Below are 18,269 nucleotides of genomic sequence, written 5' to 3'. Positions count from 1 at the left end.
GTTCCAGTCAGTGACTGCCATTTACTGATTCACTCAACAAATATTAAGTGCATAGTTTTCTAGGCATGATATGACTCCAAATTATTGTTATTTCTCCAAATTTAGTTTTCCTCCAAAGCAAATACATAAACTTTTGTAACTATCCATTTTAAAGTCTGGATTAAAATGTTTTAAATTATTTTAAAATTTGATCTATCCTTTATAATGGCAAGTAATAGTATAAAATATAGTGTTCTCCTACACTGTAGTATATTCTTTATGTTAGTTGATTCAACATATAATTCATTGTTGGTATTTACGATATTGCTTCGTGATGCATATAATATGTATATGCCATTCAGTTTACCTTTGCTGATCTGCTGATCTAACAGGAGCACCCATATTTCATATGCTTCAAGCAACTCTTATTTCTCTGTGTAGCTTGTCACTTAAGAGTTTTCACATGTCTTCCACTCCACCTCTTGGTTTGCTGCATTGTATTCCAACTGGACTTTCACCTTACCTCTACAGTTTTTCCTGCATTTTATCTTCTAGCCTTTTATCTTAAGGGGTGGTGAAAAAGCCTCTAGGCAATGTAAAAAGGAAAAACAATATCGACAAACTCTACAACTGTATTTTTTTTTACTGCCCACTATATCCCTACCTAAAAGTCAATTAAATAATCAATCAACTATTTTTTTTATTATCAATGATAAAATACAATCACATAGCACTTTATGAGTTATAAAACACTTCCACACCCATTATTGTATTTGATTCTCTCTTAAAAACTCAATAAAAGGTAAAACAAGTCATTTTATTATTATTATTACCATGTTTCTGGATGACAATATTGAGGTCCAGTGGCCCCTGTCACATTTTCTAATATTACACAGCTAGTAAATGCTAGAATTTGATGTAAGCCTTCTTATAATAAATAACACATTATTTTTTAATGTTATTTTATCACACTTTCTCTTTTCACACTATTTATTGAAATCAAGTACTAAAACCAAAAACAAAAACAAGACAGTCCTATACCAGATAGAATGGGAGATGCTAAGAACAACTCTGAGACCTAAAGGTGATAAGTATATTTCTAACATGAACTGATACATACAAATAAGTGTTACAAACAGATATTCCTTAGTAGCATAGAAGAATAAACATTACTTTATGCTAGGATAATCAAGGGGAGGACAAATTACAAGATGAGATATAAACTGGCTCTTTAAAACTGGATAGGATATTTTATATTAAAAGGAGTGGCAAGACTATTCTGGAAATGAGCAATAAGAAATGAACAAATTAATAAGGTTATAACGTATGAATCACATGATAATGGACCCAAATTGTTTGGAAGGTGAGTTATTTGGTATTAGTTTGGATAGCGTTCAAAATATAGACAAGTCAAAGAGAAGAGTCTACCACCTATTAATATGATGAAGTGGCACAAATTATTTAAGCTTTCTGAGGTTTGGTTGCTTTATTTTTAAAAAGTGGGTATAGTAGATAAGTCCCAGGGAGCTAAAATAATTAAAATGTATAGAAACCCTTAGCAGAGTGCCTAATAAGACACATATGCTCAATGACAGCAGCAGTTAGCATTATTAGTGGACTCTATAAGGTACTGGAGTCGAGATGATTATTTAAAGGCATTGCCCTGAAAGTTTCATAGCACCATTGTGACTATTTTCAGCTTACACTTGTAACAGAATGTTAGTCTCAGTACTAAATGGCAAACAAGCTATCACACCAGAAAACACAATGTCGAAGCAGGTGGGCTGAACATGTATACAGTACTCAAAGAAGAGAGAAGCTGAACTGAACTGCAGGTAAAACGAAAATAATATGAAGCCTTTCCCAGGCTGAAGTACAACTACAAACAGGTTTTAGTTTTATCTTTGTTAATTTTGCCTCTTTAGTACATTGTTCATAAAAAACAATTTCAAAGTAAATGGGCAGGTCTTTCCTAGAAAAAATGGCAGAATTAAGCCATTTTTCTTCTACTCTCTTCCCTTAAGCCTTATTGAACATATATATAGACACGGGGGTGAGGGGGGAGGGGTTAGTTTCAATATGAAGTTTCTAACTGCAAACCTAAAACTAAAAAAAAAAAAAAAAATCCTTATCACTCATTAAGATTTAGACAAAGATGAGGGAAGATGCATAAAGCTAATATCTATCTCCTTAAACTATGAATAATCACAATACTTGTCTAAAGGAGCGTGACATGGTCCTGAAAAGGAGATTCAGCACTACTTTGTGGGAGACTGTTAACTAGATCTAGAAGTATAGTCCAAGGGAGGAAGGGAGCAGACTTAAATCTCCAGGAAAGGGGCTTATCAAGTACAATCTGCTGATGTGCCATTTTGTCCTCAGTCCTGTTTCCTAGCACAGGGTGATGGTTGGCCACAAGAGAATAAGGAGGGAGGGGTAACTTTGATCATCTATCTGAGCACATCACAGGACTTCACTGTGAACCAATCTCCTCCCCAAGCACCAAACACTGAATAGAAAGCTTCCCCTAAGTTGGAAAACAGAACAGATATTGTGAAAAGATATTTGAAACAACAAACAGGAACCAAGGTTTTAGGTAGTTCCAAGGTGGCGGCCTCCATCCTTTAATTCCCATTCTATTCATCTTCAAATAACTGTTCCAAGTAGAATTCACACCCCTCCTGAAAGAGTGGTAATAAACAAACAAACAAAAACAAGTATAAGACCCAGAGACTGCAAACTTTAAATATACAGACCTGTGTCCAGAATGTCATTTAACAATTGCTGGCAAAAATTACCTCTGGATGAACAGAATTCTTTGCATTTTTATGTTTTATATTTTTTAAAAAAATGAGATGTGAACATTTAGCAAATGAATAATAATACAAAATGAAGCATAAGACAAAAAGTAAGGGTCGAGAAGAGAAAATTAAGGGGAAATAACTTTGGAATTAGAAAATGAAAAAAGAAGAATGATCCACTACTTATTTACTGAGTAGTCCTTGTGATGTACCAGATACTGAGCTAGTTATTAGGGACGGAGCTGAAAGGCATGGAACCAAAAGCTCACAGTTTGATTTAGGAGACAAGCCAGGAAAGACATGATTTCAAAGAGTGAGTTTTTGTTTTTGTTTTAATGGCAAATGAAAGTGCAACCTGCTGTGGCTGGGCCTTGTTTCCGAACATTGAAACACAGCCTACTTTCCCAGGCACTCCTCTGGTGATAAGACATATGAAGCGAAATGTGGCGCTTACCCAATACTACCTCTGTGTTGGCTCTTGTTCTGCTCTTGTTTTCCTCTGAAGCAGGTAGCAATGAGGCAAAAATTAGTGAAGACACAAGTACCAGCATAGGGAAGGAAGAAAAAGTCAAAGAAGAAAAATGACTGGTGGCTATTATTATTATTATTATTATTACTATTTTATGTAGGCAGCACATGAGGAAGATCTTTTTCCATAGTGTGATGAAGGAAGTGGTTAGAAAGGGACTTCAATGACAAGAATCTGAAGTAAAGATTTGAAAAATGGCAGAGAGCACAACTACTGCCCCACCAATCAATATCGGAGCTGATACATTTCCAGTTGCAAATTCACATGGTGGTCTTAACATATTTTTTACAGATGATTATTAACATGAAAGTCAAAGGAAAAATAAGATGATTAGATTAGATTGTTTTGGCTTTGTGTGAGAAGGACAAGAAAGCAAGGGCGTTTCTCATAGTAAAAAAGAATGATTATTTCTCGATGACTACGACGATTGTCTCACTGGATTTAGGAAAACGATGAAGGCAGAAGAAAATGAATCAAGAAATTGAGAAAAGAGGAATAAAAGAAAAAATAGGAAATCGGGGCCTGGAAAGTTTGAGGAGATTGTGAGAGGGTGGCATATCAGAATTTAAGACATAAAAGGTAGAGCAGGTTATCATGATGACAGTATTCCAAGATGTTACTCTGGCAGTGAACAACCAAAGGGGATGGCAGTAATGAGGTAATGAGCGTGAACGTCTACTGTGTCCAGGAATACAGATTTTCTTTTCTTAGTTAAATTTGGCTGAGTTTACTCAACATTTCACTGTGTTCAGTGGAAAAAGAAATAAATAGCATACAGATATAGTTTTTTTCTTTCATTATTTGTGTGGAAGTTAAATAGGTAGCACCATTTTTATTTTTCTCAAACAATTTTCAAATATTTCAGTAATTCTGATGAAATCCAGATTGAAGAATCCTCATGGTATTGCTCTTAAACAGCAGTCCTCAACATTTTTGGCACCAGGGATGGGTGCTCCTATGAGAATCAAACTCCTGATGATCTGAGGTGGAGCTGAGGCTGTGATGCTAGCACTTGGGGGTGGCTGCAAAAACAGTTGAAGCTTTGCTCACTTGCCCACCACTCACCTCTTGCTGTGCGGTACGGTTCCTAACAGGCCACGGACTGGTACCAGACTGAGGTTGGAGACTCCTGCTCTAGAAGAATGGTTCTCAAAGTGTGCTCTCCAACTAACACCATTAGCATCACTTGGAATTTTTTAGAAATGAGTATTCTAGGCCTCACCCTAGATTTCCTGAATAGAAACTCTGAAGGTGGGGTGAGCAATCTGTTGTTTCACCAAACTTCTATTTGATTTTGATGCATGCTTGAGTTTGAGAACCACTACTTTAAAAGGTATTTATACTAATTAATTGAGTGAATTTTTTTTTACAGCCATAAAACTTAAAATATTTCTACCAATCTCTGATGCCCATCTTTTCCTTAAAATATTTCCTTAAAGGTGCCTACAGCTAACATAACATTATTATTTTAACATCTAGCATATTCAGCTGGATGTTTCAGTTTGGCAGATTCAACTTCTTCTAACTGTTGTAATCAAAACTGTTTACTTACAAGATAAATGACAGCACCAGGAGACAGCGCAGCAAAATAAATAGAATGCATTGGAGAATGCCCTCAACGTGGAACACAGAACGTACTTACTGGCTGAGAACATTTGTCCTGTGACTGGCTAACACTCTTAAGATTAGAACAGGACACACACCCTGCTCTTATGGGTTGAGAGCAAAATGGAAGATAATGTATGTGCAAGGAGAGGTATAGATATGTGCAATATATACATAATACATTTATTTATATAGCATAAGATGTGATGCTTTAGCTGTTTATAGAACATTTTATAAAATAGTTTGAATATAAACAGTATTATAAGCAGCCATGGTTAGAAAGACTGATTTAAATGAGATATGTATATAATTTTTGGAAGAATACCTATTTTCATTTGATAAAGGTTGGGGGAAACAGGAATTTTCTATTCTATATCTTAATGGCATTAGCCAAATACTAAGGATACATATGCTTCTGAATTTTTTAGTTTGAAATTTGACTTTTTGAGAAGTATTATCTTATTAGAATATCTCCATATAACTATGTATTTTCCAAATATAGTACTACAAACTCATTTGTTTAGATTAAAATAATTTATTATAATTTGTAAAAGATAGGTTTGAAATTAACACTTTTTTCTGAAAAAAAAATGTTTTCTAAACATGTTAGTATTTAAAGGGAAATATTTAAGCTGATCCAGCAAATGACACACTTTTGGTTGTCATAACAGAATGGATGTGAACACACACACACACACACACACACACACACAAACACACACAACATACCCTATGAAATTGTATTATGTACAGAGGAAATCAGGGTATCCCTCTATCGAGAAATGCCTAGCCTGATAAGCTAATTAGAAATTAGTGTTATGAATGTATTAAAACTAGTCTTTACTCTGATATATGATATATTTAGATTAGAATAAAACCATTTTTAAAAATCATTAAACATTTCATTAGAATTTTTTAATTTCAATCACTCTCTATTCTTAATCCATTATTATAACCAAAGATGGAACATTCATATTACACCATTTTTCCTAATAGAAACTTAGCAAAAAGTTTTTGTCTTTTTTTAAATATGGTATTTTCCTCAACTTACTATATGCCTTTTACTATTGACAATATTTTATTAAAACTTCATTCCCTGGGTACATAATATTCACGTGTTTACTACCTATCTTTCTGGGGTAAGTGCTATAAAACTACCTTTATTCTTCTGTTCGGAAGAAATCTGAGTGTATAAAATTCAAATCGAAAAGTCTATTGTACTCATTCAACCAGAAAGTCTGATTTATTTTGGATATTCATATGTTTAAATGGTATATATTTAAATATGTATATATGTTTATATGTACATATACAATTGAGAGGGGTTGAGAGATGGAATGATGAAAGAGAAGAGGTAGGAGAGGAGATGGGAAGGGAAGGAGGTGGGAAGAGAAGGGTGGGGAGAAGGCAGATGAGTAGGGAAAGAGATCTTTTACCTAGATGAAGCAGATATTTTAAGAGTACATAAAACAAGTCAAGTAAGATTTTTTTTTAGTCCCTGGGCCAACTGTAATTCGGTCTATTATAGTGAAATAATAAATCACAAGGTGAATACAGACTGAATTTTCAGGATATTATTCATTTCAGGTGGTCTTAGCCCCATTTCAAACTCCTCTGCAAGAGATAAACCAAAAGACGGCATTTTCTCTATTGTCATATTCTGTGCCATGTGCTCCCCCGAATAAATGTTGCACTCAACTGAACAACTGAAAAAGAGAACTCCTTTGAACAAGCCAACTCATAACTCTGTAACCAGGAGGAATAAAAATAAACTTTTTTCTTAGAAGTGCTAATCTATTTTTTTCTGAGGCTGTGCTTTCTAACAGAGTGCGTTTAGACATGCTTGAAGGTTGAGCCCTCTGGGGGAATATAGGCTCCACCGTAACTTGAGGCAATCATTATTAGAACTGAAGTAGTTCTCTGGGTTCAGCATATGGACCACAAACTGGCAGAAAGCTGGAGCTCTCTGAGGAAGGACGCCAGAGCCCCTCCATCGTTTCCTTAGCTGTTGGGAGAAATTTCAGCTTTTCAGCAGTTTCTCTTCCTGACCAGCTTTTCCCAAGATAAATCTGAGCTAGCACCATATGTTTTCAGAACAAAAAAACAGCTTCTGAATTATTACAGCATAGTGTACTCTTGCCCAGGAAATTCAAGCTGCTTCGGCACTGTAATCATAGTACCAAACAGAATCTGAGAGAGCAGTGAACCTGATCTCACAACCCTTTGTCAAACATTTGTCTACAAAGAGTAGGACTCCTTGGGAATTTCTCTGAGATCAAAGAAAATGTTCCCTACATTCCTAGTTACTTTGAAATCAGAATCCTGACTGAATGACCAATTATCAAATGAGTCCCCAAGTACTGTTAGAGTTTGGGGAGGTCAGCATTTTCCTTTCCATGTTTTCATGTGTTTTTTGTTTTTGTTTTCTATTTTAAAACCACCAAGTGGCTATAATTGTTAGGTACTGTGCTAAATGCTGAGCATATAAAGACATTTAAGATATATTTAAAATTTCATTGTTCTAATGAGGTAAAATCAAAAACTGCACAATGGTATGCAGGTATATTTACAGGGATCCATACAGGGTTTGACAAGATCACAATGGAAATGCATCTAGATGTTTCATAAAAGGATACCTGGAAAAAAAAAAAAAAAAAAAAAAAAACCTGAGTTGAATCTTAAAAGAGGTGTAGTGGTGTATAGACTGAATAGTAGGAGAATGGACAGGCATTCTGAATTGAGAATACAACATCTATAGAGACACAGAGACAAGGAAAGTAGAATATAAAAGAAGGACGAGTAGTTGGGTTTTTGTTGTTTATTTTTTAATAAAGTGTACAAGAAGGAGTGGAAAAATTAATTTAGAAGATATAGACAGGGAACAGATAATTAGGAATCTTGTATTCAGGTACTCAGCATAGTAATTAAAAATGGGCACACATTCCTTAACACTCTTCTCACCAACAAGTGAAAGCCCTTCTTCTTGAATCTGAGTTGGCCTTAACACTTGCTTGGTCAATAAAATATGATAAAAGTGACCTTCTAGGCCTTCCCAGGTTGTGTCCTAAGAATTGTTTTATAACCTGGGCCTCTCAGAACTCTTGCTATTAAAATCTAGCCACCACACTGAGGAAGCTGAAGCCAGTCCATGCAGAGACTCGCATAGAGAGAAGCAGAAGTTCTCGACAACTGTTCTGGCTGAGCTCCCAGCCTACAGTCAGCACCATCTTGGTAGTCACATGAATGACCCACCTTGACAATAAATTCTCCGGCCTTCATTGAGCTGCCCCAGTTAACTCTCCATGGAGCAGAGATGGGCCTTCCCCTCAGAGCTCTGCCCAAATTATGAGTGAAGTACATTATTATTGTGGCTATAAGCCACTGAATTTGGGGATTATCTTCTATGCAGCAATATAATTAATCGGAACAATTATGAAGTATTTACTGAATGTTTACACTATCGCTATAATGTAATGTTATGGAGTTTAGACTTTAATCCTGACAAAGATGATCATCATGACCAAACTAACTGGGCTCTCAGAGCCCTCTTATTGACTAGGTCTCAACCTTGGCCTGTAAAACTACAGATTCTCAACATAAATGATTTCATCTGCCCCCCTTCTCCTACAGTAAAAGAATTAAACAAACACTAACGTAGTTTCTGACAATTCAAATCCTTAACCCTAGGATGACTCTAGACTCCCTTAAAGTTCTTGCCTGAGAAGACTCAAAGTTCCCCTCCCTCAGCCCCCACCTCCACAACCCTGCCAAATTTACTGTTTTAGTCAACATCAGAAGATATACCCCTAACACCCTTTCTTAGAGCATTTATTAAAAAGGGCTTCAACTATGACTCCTTCCTTTGTTCCTTTGAGATTATATATATATATATATATATATATATATATATATATATAATATATATATATATATATATATCCTACAACTCAGGAGTATATTTCTTAAGGACCCAAAAGCCATTCCATTGAAATGTGACCATCAGAAGGAATATTACCCCAGTCTTCCAGTCTCTGTGGGAGGATAAAATTCTAATTTCCATATTTGCCAACTAGAAGATACAGCTGACCTAATCCTTTGTAATTTTTCACTTTTCTGAATCTACTGAGACAATGTTCACCCCTCTTCCTACTTCCTCATTCTCCCTTTAAAATGCCCAGTCACTTCTGTACCAATCAAAATTTAGTTCAGTTCATGCTTGACACTCTTTCTTATTATAATAGTATATTACGGATTAAAATGTGTTTTTACCCGTTTAGTGTCAGGCATTGTTTATCTTTGAGAATCCTAAGGCAAGTAGATTTCAGCTTTAAAGCCATCTCCTACCAACAGTAATAACTGTGTAGGGTTGGAGACTAGGCTTAAGATGAAAATAATGCAAAAATCGCTTAATGATGACTGTCAGAGGGAGAGAAAATAATTGTGGTAGCATGTATGTTTATGATTGGCCAAAGTTGCTAGAGCCTCTGAATTTTTTTGAACAACTTATTTTGACAGCTTAAGTTTAAGATGCCTATAAAAGAAACAAAACAGTTAAGAAGACTAATTGAGAAGCCGTTAGTGTTTCGGGAGAGAGAAAAGGTAGGCTGATCTGGGGCAGTGTGATAGAAACAGAGAGGACACAAACATGATGAAGAGGATGGAGCCTTGGTTTCTTTAGCAGGTGGTTGGGTTACTAGCTGTGATGCTCTGTGAAATGAAGGAGTAGCTAACCAGCCAGCAGATGGCAGAGAAGAACATGACTTTAATAGTTTGGGATATATTGAATCTTAGGGTCTAAAGAGGTATATATATCTAACTATCAGCTGTCAGATTATATATTCAAGTCTATAATGCAGGAAGAGGTTTTATAGAAAGATACAGATCACGTTATCATGGTCATACAGATGATAGTGGAAAGGAAAAAAAGGGAAAGCCAACAGGAGAGTTTGTGGTTAGAGGAGTGGAAAGAATATTAAACCTGTTAAATGCTAATACTTATGGGGGGGGGCGAGAAAGAAACAGAACAGAAGAAATAAAATAAAATACACAAGAGAAATGGGGAAATAACAGTACAGAAGTTCTAGTAGAAGCAAGAAGATATGGTATCACAAAAATGAAGAGAGTACACTTCAATAAATGGTGCTAAAAAATTAGAAAGCCACATGCAAAAGAATGAAACCATCTATCAATATGCACAAAATTTACTCAAATTGTTCAAAAATCTGAATATAAGACCTGAAACAATAGATCGCATAGAAGAAAACACAGGCGTTAAACTCATGAACCTGGGATTTAAAGAGAATTTTATAAATTTGATCTCAAAGGCAAGGGAAGTAAGAGCAAAAATAAATGAAGGGGACTATATCAAATTAAAAATTTTCTGCATAGCAAAAGGAACCATCGACAAGGCAAAGAAGCAACTATCTGAATGGAAGAATATATTTGCAAACAATGTAATGGTGATATTAGACCTCCAATAAAGGCCTAATATCCAAAATTTATAAAAAACTCATGCAACTCAACAATTAAAAAAATCCAATTAAAAAATGGGCAGAGGACCTGAACAGACACTTTTCCCAAGGAGACTTACAATTGGCCAACAGACATATGAAAATATGCTCAACTTCACTAACTATGAAAAAAGTGCAAATCATTTAGAATGGCTATCATCAACAGGACAAGTAGTAGCAAGTGTCGGAGAGGTTGTGGGCAAAAAAGAACCCTTATACACTTCTGGTGGGGATGCCGATTGATACAGCCACTGTTCAAAACAATATGGGAAAGTTTCCTCAAAAAACTAAAAATAGAATTACTGAATTACTATATGAGTAATTTTGTGCATACTGATAGCAATCCTTCATCTGGGCATTTACCCCAACGACTTGAAAACATTTAGAAAGATATATGCACCCTGATGTTCATAGCATTATTCAAGGTGCCCATCATGGAAACAACTGTAGTGTCCTTCACAGATGATTGGATAAAAAAGATGTGGTACATATATACAATTGCATATTACTCAGCCATAAGAAAAGTTGAAACACTGCCATTTGTGACAACATGAATGGATCTTGAGATTATCATGCTATATAAGTCAGACAGAGAAAGTTTAGAACCATATGATTTCACTCATATTTGAGATATAAAGCTTAAAGTAATGAACAAACAGAGACTCATGGACACAGACAGTGGATTAGTGATACCAGAGAGAAGAGGGGCGGGGGAAGGTAGGTTGAAGTAAAGGGAGAGTCAAATATTTGGTGATGGAAGGAAATGTAACTTCAGGAGTCAGGTGGTGAACACACAATACAAGATACATATGATGTATTATTGAATTGTACACTTGAAACTCATTTGATTTTATTAACCGATGTTAACCTAATCATTTTAATTAAAAAAAAAGAAATGAAGAGAGTACAGATTTTTAAATATTAATCAATATTGTCAGATGGTACAAAAATAGTCTCATTAAATAAGAACTGACAAATGCTCATTGATTTAACAATTAAGAGGTGATTAGCAAATTTAAGAGAATCATTTCAATAAAGTAGTATAGCTTTATGAGTTAGCTTTTTCTACAAACAACCAAACCTCTTTTAAAGCTTAAAACAACCACTGGTTACATTAGCTCATGAATCCACAGGTTAGCAATTTTGGCTGGGTTTGGCTAAGTGGTTTTCTTACGCTGGGCCAGACTTGGCTGATCTCAATTGGTCTCAGGTGAGATTACTCATAAATCAATAGTCGGCTCGTAGGTTCTCTGACTTGAGCAAGTGAAGTTCACCGGGTTCCAAAAGTAAGAGTGGATATGCTCAAAAATTCTAGAGAACCTAATTAAACCATATATAACATCCACCCTGTAGCATTTATCTACCACAGTAGCATATGAGGCAGACCAGATTCAAAGAGCGAAGAAATAGACTACCTTGATAAAAGAAGCTGCAACAAATTGCCATTTACACAATCTATCACAGCACGAGCAAAACAGAGTTCTTGGAATTCTGATTGTTTGCCATAGTCACAGCGCTTTACATACAAAAATGGCCTCAAGTAGTTATTTTAGTACAAGCTTTGTATAATGTCGGAGCAAAAAGAGCACAAAATCTTGCTACTGTCCTTTACGTTCAGAGAGTTAAAGGGTGAGAAACCTCTCTCTGACCCATCAAGGCAGCAGAGGAAGCGTTCTCCTTGGCAGAACACCAAGGCCTCATTTAACCTAATATCCTCACCTTTAAAACGAATATTCAGAACATGTCTTGTTTCTAGAAATGGCAGAGCTAGGTCTTTAGGGGATACTCACCTGCTGAAAACAACTTTAAAAAGCTGGATAGAATATTACAAAAGAAATTCTTCAGAGCATCACATAGACAGTAGGACAGCAAGGAACTAATAGGTCAAAAATGCGGGGGCAACAAAACCCCAAAGATGTATGCCAGTGCAGAGATTGATTCTGCCCTGAAGGTATCTGATTTCCTGGCAGGGGCCTTCTGAAAGTGGGACGAGAATCAAAGCCCAGAATTCAACTAAACCAGAAAGTCTAATAGGGCTCCTTCTTGATAAGTTGAGACCCTAAAGAGTTTACTCTCAGGCTGAGGGCGAACAGCAAGTGGCAGTGCCTGGGCAGAATTATAGTTGTATAGTAAATTATGTGTATCAAATCTCAAGCCCGATGCAGAATTGGACTTTTTCTTTCAAAAATTGTTTTGCAAATTGGTCCTAAAACAGTTTTTCAAATAGAATGTCCTCACATCAAAAATGATAACTAGGTACATATATGATAGACTCTGCAAAGATAAGCAGAAAAGGCAAAACTGGAAACCAGAACCACAACATAAAGCAACGACACCATATGTTGAAATAATTAAACACTGACCACAAAATGACTACACCGACAATGTTTAAACAAATGAAAGTCCAACTTAACAATATCTGCAGAAGCTGGAAACTATAAGAAGTGACATAGTAGGTTTGGGGGAAAAAAAAAACTTCTGGAAAAAATACATAATAAAAATTTAAATTTCTGTGAATGGGCTTAACAACAAACTAAGGAGAGCTAAAGACAAACTTGATCTATCTGAAAATACATTAAAAAGAATTATCTAGAGTTCTTTTCAGAAGGCCAAAAGAAGACTATACTGGAGAGAGACTAATAACCATGACACCATAACCAGGTCTAGGATATGTAATCAGAGCTCTGGATGGAGAGAAGAGAGACTGTGGGAAAGGAGATATATCTTAAGAGATAATGGTGGAGAATTTTCTAGATATGCGAGACAGTAATCTGCAGATTCAAGAAGCCCAGTTTTGCACTACCAAATTTCATGCAGGATAATTAAAAAGAAATCTACAATAAAATACATTACATTGAAACTGCAAGGGGGAACAAAAATTACAAAAACAAAACAAAACAAAAAACAAAAACAAAAACCAAGAGAAAAATCTTAGGAGACGCCAGAGGCAAACCAAAAAGGAAAGGTTACCTTCCAGGGAGCAAGAGATTGGCTGACAGTTGATGTCTTAAAAGCAACAAAGTAAGACTGATAATAGAAGAATAATCTCCTTCATGCGTAAAAGAAAATAATTACAACCCAGAAAACATTTCAAGGATATTGGTGAAAAAAAGTATGTTTTAGACAAAGGTGAGAGGGGTCATTATGACAGACTTTCACTAAAAAAAATCTAAAGGTTGTACTTCAGGCAGAAGGAAAATTATTTCAGTTATGACTGAGGCATAAGAAGAAAAAAAGAGCAAAGAAAGTAGAAATAGGTGAAAAAAATACATGTATGGGAACAAGTGAGTCAGGGGTTGGCAACCATTTTCTATACGGGGCCAGAGTGTGAATGTATTAGACTTTGTATGTCATATGATCTCTTTTGTGAGTGTTGTGTTGTTGTAGTACAAAAATAACCATAGACAATACGTAAAAGAATGAGAACATGACTGAGGTCCAATAAAACTCTATTTCTGAAAACAGGCGGTGGGCTGGAGGCCACAGTTCACAGACCCCTAACTTTAATGAACTTCCAGCTCTATTCCTGAGCTCTTTTAGTTGCCTCCATGCTTAGGAAGAAGAAACAAAGGACTAAACAAGTTTGCATCCTTTCTTTTATTGTAGATTGCCATATACTATAAGGCCAGTGTCCATAAGCTTAGTGTGGCCTCTGACTCCTTTACTGTCATAGGTAAAGCCTGTGGAGATCATTAGAAAGCTTCTTTTTGTGTCCACCTAACTCGTCTAAATTGTAGGAAATATTCAACAACAACAAGGCAAGTAGAATGAGCTCTCTGAAACACAAACCCGACATTGCCATTTCCCTGTTTACATATTTTTATGGATTTCTCTGTCTGAGCAACAAGTTCCAATTCCTCACAGTGACATGAGGACCCTTGTGTCTGGTGTTTACTGTTTCTCTCTAGTCACTTTTCTCCCACTCTATCCAAGCTCATTTTACTACTTAAGTTAAGCCACTGCTATGTAGTTATATGGGCTGTTTTTACTTCTCTCTTCATCCCCCTTTGTCTAGGTGGTAAGCACTAGTCTTTTAAGACTCAGCCTGTCTACAGCCATGCCACCCTGAATGTGCCCAATCTTGTCTGATCTTGGAAGCTAAGCAGGGTTGGTCCTGATTAGTACTTGGATGGGAGACCATCTAGGAATATCAGGTGCTGTAGGCATTAAAAAAAAAAAAAAAGTCTCAACCCTGATAATGCTTCCTCCAGAAGCTGATTATGCACCAAATTCAGTGCACAGATTTCCTCTGGGCTTCTCCTGCTCTGCTAATGTCTCTAAGCACAGCGAGCCACACAATATGTCCTTGTTTGTCTGTCTTCCACATTAAGCTGTGATTTCCTTGAGGCCCTCTTCTGTGTCCTAGCATGTTATAGAGTGGGCACTCAATTAAGTGTGTGTGGCACTCAATTAAGTGTGTGTACTTTAATGAATTACTGGATGAAGCAAAAACAAGAATAACAACACAAAAACCCACCCAAACTGGATACTCTTAAGTTTATCATAGATTTAATCTAAATAAAAATCACCCATTAATCAAGTAACCCACAAATATCTATTTAGTATGATTATAAAGAGGTCATACTAATCAAAAGATTATTACGTAATAATAATGGTGTTACTTTTAGCAATTTAACAAATCACTTGAGCAATTTAAATTATCTGTAATATTTAAATATGTCTTTAATTCAAATGAATGTTTGGAAATAATAAGAATGGATATAGAAACAAAAGAATTTTTTTTTAAGCCCATAATTTGAAACAATTTAAATTGTCGTATCAGTTGACCAATCACATACGTAAATTCAGGACTGCCAAGGTTAGCAATCTCTTCAGTTAATTACTTAAATTTTTGATTTTGAAACATAATTCTAAAAATTTGCATTTATAGACTCTATATGTTGTTTAATTTTAAGTATATTACTTACATAACCTTTATTAAGCATTGCATTATTCGAATAGGTATTTTTTCATTTTTGCCTACATTTTAGTGTGTTTCATTTGTTTATTGATTTAAAGTACATAATGAAACTACTGGTATGATGTTATTTTCCTTTAATTATTTTTAAAATAAATGACTTTTAAACAAATGTTTTACAACATCTTTGTCATTTTTTAATAACAAATTTTCGACCATGATGTGTTTGTGAAATTATAGAATAATTCTCTTTTATTGCTTATTTCAGTAATGTTTAACATTTTCATGTAATATGGAGTTAATTTCATATTGATTAGTGTGAAATGAAATCATTTAGTGTTCATTCGAATGTCACATGTATTTTCTTAAATGTTTCATTATAATATAACAATATCTAACGGGTATTAAAAACAGACTGTTACCTACGCATTAATCATAATTCCATTAGCATGCTGTGTCTTTGAATGTAAATGGTGAATGTGATTGTCTCAGGTCTTTATGGATGAATGATGGTAGAGGAATTTCTTAAAGGTACCTAAGTGATTTAAAATAAAAAAAGACTCTAAAATTATTTCTTATTTTCCCCCTACATTTAAGAACCTTAGTTTGGTGCTTATAAAATAAGATTTTGGGTAACTAACAAAGAAACTGGATGAAAATTTCTTTCTAGAGAAGATATTTTCCAGGGTGAATATGATAGTAAGCCACTGTTAGTACTGGTTAATTAGTTTACCAGATTGGTTAGGAAGGAAGAAAGTCCTGAAGTAATAGATTACTAATTAGTGAGATGTTAGAGTAAGTAAGTGGTACAGCAAAATCTTGGTAACTTTAATTGTTCTTCAGGGCAAGAGGCTCAGGATGTTTCTTGGCAGGACACCACACTGCAGGGGCCTATATTGTTTTAACATAAACAAGCCCAATACCGAAAGATTCAGCATACTCTCTGAACCTCTCCCTCTACAATCACAGACAGGTAAGGATATGGGAGACCTTCAGTCATTAAAAAAAAAAAAATCTTTTATTTAATGTGCACCGAATTCCTAATGGACATTATACTGGAGGAGAATGAGAATGAAATCATATAGGGGAAGAGTGGAAAAAGAACTCAACTGTTTCTGCAATGTTTAATTTCTTTTAAAATTTTTGAAACAATTATTTCCTTAATTTGATGAAACCTGATGTTCATTGTAATACTTTGTATAACACTTTATTTTAACCCGACTGTTTAAAATATTTCACAATAAAATTTAAACTCTAATAATAACAGAATCAACAAAATCGACTAAATCTTTATAAGAAAGACATAGAGTTAAGGAAGTTAAGAAATTTCTGTTGCCCCAAAGTTCAGTTTACAAACATATACTGTGGGCTGAATGGGGAGAATGGAAATCTAGGTTTTTAAATTCTGAGTTTGGTGCATAATTCACAACAGCACCCTCTTAATTGCTTCCTGCACTCTGTTGGAATCCAAATGACCAAGGCATACTTGACCCTAAAAGGTAAGATTAAATTTAATAAATGATATTAAATTTACTTGTTAGAACTTCAAATTGACTCACAGTCCCTGAATACAAGAATTCGACCACTCTTCCTAAGATGGATAGAGATATAATTTTAACTAAAAGGCAGGTATTTTCTGCATTATAGAGTAGAGTGAGTTGCTTAACATAACAAAAATCCTTCATCTCTCTTTACCCTGAAGTAAAATAGACAGAACTAGTAAGCTTCAATTGTCTTTGAAATCACTAAGATAATAAGAGATTCAGAAAGATTTAGAATCCATAAATAAATTTTAGATTACATACTACAGCTGACAAATGCAACAATTATTTTTTAAAAGAGATTGTTTTGGCAAAACCTCTGTGGGTAACTATTTCTTTAGGGATTAAAAACAATTTCAGAGTTAGACTGGATTCTAATCTGAAATTGCAAAACAACCTTCAAAGTTTTCAATCTGAGATTTTACATCTCGGTCTGGGCTCATTCTATGTAATGACTAGATTGAAGGGCCATTTGGAAATTTAGGCTTTTCTTGCTAGTATATGCCAGAGACATTTCTTGAAGAGCAACTTTGCTTTCACTTCTAAACAACTTCTAAGAAACAGTACCTGTCAATTAGAGTATACTATTTTATGCAAAGCACCAGAATGACTGACTGGCAATAGTGTTATCATGGGAAGACCTTAATAGAAACTTGAACGCCCTTCTCACTGTATGTTTTCTCTGAATATGATCTCCCACACTCATGGTTTCATCTGCCACCTTACCTTCCACGGTCAATGACCCATACCTACTTCCACAGCTCTCCTCTGCAAGACTGAGGCATCTCTCTAATTACTTACCTGACATCTCATCTTGAATAGTTCAAAGGAATCTCAAGCTTGACATGTTCAAAACATGATCTTCCACCCCAAATAAGACATTACTTTAGCACACATGATTATATTGAATAGTAGCATTGCTTTTCTGACTGCTCAAGGCAAATATATAGGTATCACACACAAGCTTCTCTTTTAAATTCTGTTGACTTTACATCTAAAATGCTACATATATAAATCCTCTCTATAGACAGTTCTCTCTCCCAAATAGTTCTTGCAAATCGACTGTTCTCTACCACCCACTCAGGGTACGAGCCCAGAGGACTGACATCTGTCTCATGTGGACAACTTCCATTACCTGGTAAATGGTCTTCTATTATCTGTATTTGCTTCCCTCCCATTTTCACAGTACTTGATCAAAATCTATCTTATTCTAAAAGGTAAACTCTATGAAGTCAAGAAATGTGCTTGTTTTTTTCAGGATCATATCTCTACTGCCCTGCAATTGCATTGTATCGTCATCTTGCCTTAGTGCCCTGAATTCTCAAAGAAAATTTCACACGGGGATTATAAGTCTTTTCTTCAGCAGTAGCAGGAATAGCATTTTTA

General features: G+C 35.2%; 1 protein-coding gene and 1 non-coding gene across 2 annotated transcripts in view; one reads left to right on the top strand and one right to left on the bottom strand.

Moving 5' to 3' along the window:
• DPP10 (dipeptidyl peptidase like 10) overlaps positions 1 to 18,269 on the bottom strand; it is a 1,197,668-nt gene that overhangs the window by 635,993 nt on the left and 543,406 nt on the right. The gene's annotated exons all lie outside the window — the stretch shown is intronic.
• LOC118614799 lies at positions 14,472 to 14,590 on the top strand. Its single transcript, XR_004956146.1, has one exon. It is a non-coding gene; the product is annotated as a 5S ribosomal RNA (ribosomal RNA).

This window comes from Rousettus aegyptiacus, unplaced genomic scaffold, assembly GCF_014176215.1.
Source record: "Rousettus aegyptiacus isolate mRouAeg1 unplaced genomic scaffold, mRouAeg1.p scaffold_m13_p_2, whole genome shotgun sequence".
Classification (NCBI taxonomy): Eukaryota; Metazoa; Chordata; class Mammalia; order Chiroptera; family Pteropodidae; genus Rousettus; species Rousettus aegyptiacus.
The sequence above is the reverse complement of the archived record's forward strand: the minus strand, read 5'-3'. Positions and strand labels throughout refer to the sequence as shown.